Source organism: Arachis ipaensis, chromosome B02 (assembly GCF_000816755.2).
Source record: "Arachis ipaensis cultivar K30076 chromosome B02, Araip1.1, whole genome shotgun sequence".
Taxonomy (NCBI): Eukaryota; Viridiplantae; Streptophyta; class Magnoliopsida; order Fabales; family Fabaceae; genus Arachis; species Arachis ipaensis.
This window is the reverse complement of record NC_029786.2, coordinates 14,919,134-14,922,435: the sequence shown is the minus strand read 5'-3', so window position 1 is coordinate 14,922,435 and position 3,302 is coordinate 14,919,134. Positions and strand designations below refer to the sequence as shown.

The 3,302-nt window shown below is 29.6% G+C and overlaps 1 long non-coding RNA gene across 1 annotated transcript in view; it reads left to right on the top strand.

Moving 5' to 3' along the window:
- LOC110268734 overlaps positions 1–2,027 on the top strand; it is a 17,928-nt gene extending 15,901 nt beyond the window's left edge. The window contains exon 3 of the long non-coding RNA XR_002357147.1: positions 1,970–2,027. This is a non-coding gene — a long non-coding RNA (uncharacterized LOC110268734). The remainder of the gene's footprint in view (positions 1–1,969) is intronic.

The following is a 3,302-nucleotide window of genomic DNA, read 5'->3' as shown; positions in this document are numbered from 1 at the left end:
TTGGTATGTAACATATAATTAATTATGTATTATTATATTAATAAAAAACTAATTTTCAATAAATTATTTATTATTTAAAAAATTATTTAAACACATAAATTATCTATATAAAACACTTTACAGTGTAAATGCATAAAAGTTAAAACTCTTCTTATTAATAGAGTAAAGTATTGTTTTTGTCCCCCACGTTTGGGGTAAGTCCTATTTGTGTCCCTAACGTTTAAATCGTCCTATTTGTATCCCTAACGTTTATAAAAGTGATTCCATGTTATCCTACTATCAATTATACTAACAAATCAGATTATATTTAATTATTCTCACTTTGATGCATTCATTCTCAATTAGGTCTCATTTGGATGTGTTCGATTTTAATATTATACCCACTATTTGTGTTTAGATTCAATTATATCCCTAGAAAAGTGAATTATGTAAATGTTATAGGAATTAGTTTCAACTTTTGATGAGCTATTTTTTGAAGTGGATCATCGATTCTATCCCAGACATTTATATTCTAACTTCAAGAAGAGATTTTTAAAACTCAAACTAAAGCGTTCATGATGTGTAATTGACGGCAAGATAACATTGAATCACTTTTACAAACGTTAGGGATACAAATAGGACAATTTAAACGTTAGGGACACAAATAAAATTTACCCCAAATATTGGGGACAAAAACGATACTTTACTCTTATTAATATTACTTTTGCATTGAACCATGCTTATATAAGAACATAACGTGTGGACTTAGTAAATAGTACTACTAATTAAATAGTAGCTTAATAAGTAATAACTAACTATAAATTTTATCTTCTCCATCTTCAATTGTTGTTGCTAGCACATGTTGACTAATGCTCTCAGAAAAAATATTTTTAATTAGAGTTTGATTTCACTTACTATTATAAAGTATTAATTCTTTGACCATCAATAGTAGTTGATTTTGTAGATTGGAAGTTTCAAATAAAGAAACAACATAAGGATGTGAAGAAGCAAGCCAAGGATCGTTGAAGATTCAGATATTGGACCTATCACCAACTCGCCAAGCCAGTCCTTTTTCAATAACCTTCTTATGCCCTTCCAATATGCTATGTCATCCCTACGAAGGTACTGTTCCGATCTCTGCATTCATTATAGAACTGTATAAAAAAATATTTATCTTTGAGTTTGAGGAGTCTAGATAGTGATTATGGTTGAGAGGTAACTTTTCAACATTGTTTTGCTAATAGCGCCAAATTCTGAGTCCTTAGGTCCTTAAAACTTAGTCCACCTTCTAATTTCGGTATTGTCATAGTATCCTAACTAATTCATGCCATTTTTTGCTCTGTACCTTTTTTACCCCACCAAAAATGGGAGAGTATGTTGTGAATCTCCCTAATCAAAGTGTCAGTAAGACGAAAACATGATAATGAATAAATTCGGATAGCCTCTCCAATAGCTTTGATTAGAACATGCCTGCCTGTAGAGGTGAGGAGTTTTCTTTTCCACCTTTGAACTCACTTCTTCACCTTGTCCTTAATTTCTCCGAATGTGGCCTTTTATTATTTTTAGACTGTAGATGGAAGACCCAAATATTTATCCTGTGCACTAATATGAACAATTTTCAATTCCGAGCCAATAGTAATTGAGTAGCGGAAGGAGTATTATTACTAAAGAATAGAGCTGATTTATGCAAATTAACTTTTTGGCCACTGAACTCCTCGTATGACTGAAGAAGATTGAGAATATTTTCACAACTATTTTTTGACATTTTGCAAAAAAAAGGATTGAGTCATCCGCAAACAATAAATGATTAATAGTAGGACATACATCTTCGATTGATCTGAATATCTTCAATAAGATCGTTTTGCTCTGCCTTATTTAACAAAAAATATAAATTTAATATAAATTTGATATTTTTCTAGTTACCGATTGTTTAGTTAGAAAAACATGTCCATTAATATGTATAAATATAAACAAATATGTATAAGGCCAGGGACGGATCCGGAAATGATATTATGGGGGCCAATAACACATATAATATTAAAAATTATGTAAAAAAATTATATAATATAAGATGTATTAAAAAAATATACGGATAGAGAATATATTTTAAAGTAAAAAAAATATGTGTATACTTTTTACTAACGAAGTGGTCGATTCTTCGTATCATAAAATTCACCGATAATAAAATTTGTGTCAAAATAATGATTGTTTATATTTTCGTTTTCATATTTTAAAATGAAAACAAAAATTCATTATTTTCATTTCCCAAGAAGAAGATTACAGAAAAGGTCCATTATGATAATAAGCTTATTAACGTTACACCAATTAACACCAAAACTATCAAATTCATAATACAAACATAAACACAAGATTAATTATTAGAAAAACATGGAACAACAACATAAAATCCTACGTTATTATGGCTGACCATGACCATTAGTACCGTCCCCTTTTGATGGGTTTGGAGAACTTTTTGGAAGCATTTGCATGAACCCATCTTGTAATAATGGCCTCCATGCTTCTCCATATTTAGGAGAACCAATCAAAATCACCAACACCATCACCATAGCTATCAACACAATCCTCCTATAATTGTTAGAGAATGATGATGACATGATGAGTTCCTCGTATATATGTATCTTATGTTGATCTTAATGGTATATAAAATCAGAGTCTGTGAGAGATCTTAATCTAAATGATCAATGTGTGATGAAGATTACACACACATATACATATATAAGGTTGTTGCGTGTGCTGCCAATGCAATAATATCATAAGGGTAGGTATTGCTTTAGACTTTAGAATGAGAAAAATCGTTTTTGAGCTGACTTTGAATTGAACAATGTTAAGATATTTCATAATGAAAATTTATCACAAAGTGTAAATTTTTTCAATTATAAAACATATGCTGTTAGTATCATGAATATGTGATTAAGGAGAAATTTAACCCAAAAGTGTTATAATTTGTGGTCAATGACGAATATTCAAGATGTTCATTTCACTATATTGACAGATGGTTATTTTTATTCATACGTGGATGGTTATTTACATAATCACAAGTTAAATATACTAAATGCTCAATTTACTAGATGTGCAGATGGTTGTTTTAATTAGTAATTGGATGGTTATTTTATTAATTTTGGTTTACGTATAAATAGGTATACAAATGTGGGATGTTCAGTTTTCTAAGTATCTGGATGGTTATTTTACATACTACGTGGATGATTATTTTGTTGGACTTGGGACTCTCAAACTTATCAGGATTTGCAATAGAATCATGGAATTTACAAAAAGAACAGAACATATACGTAATTGTGACTAAC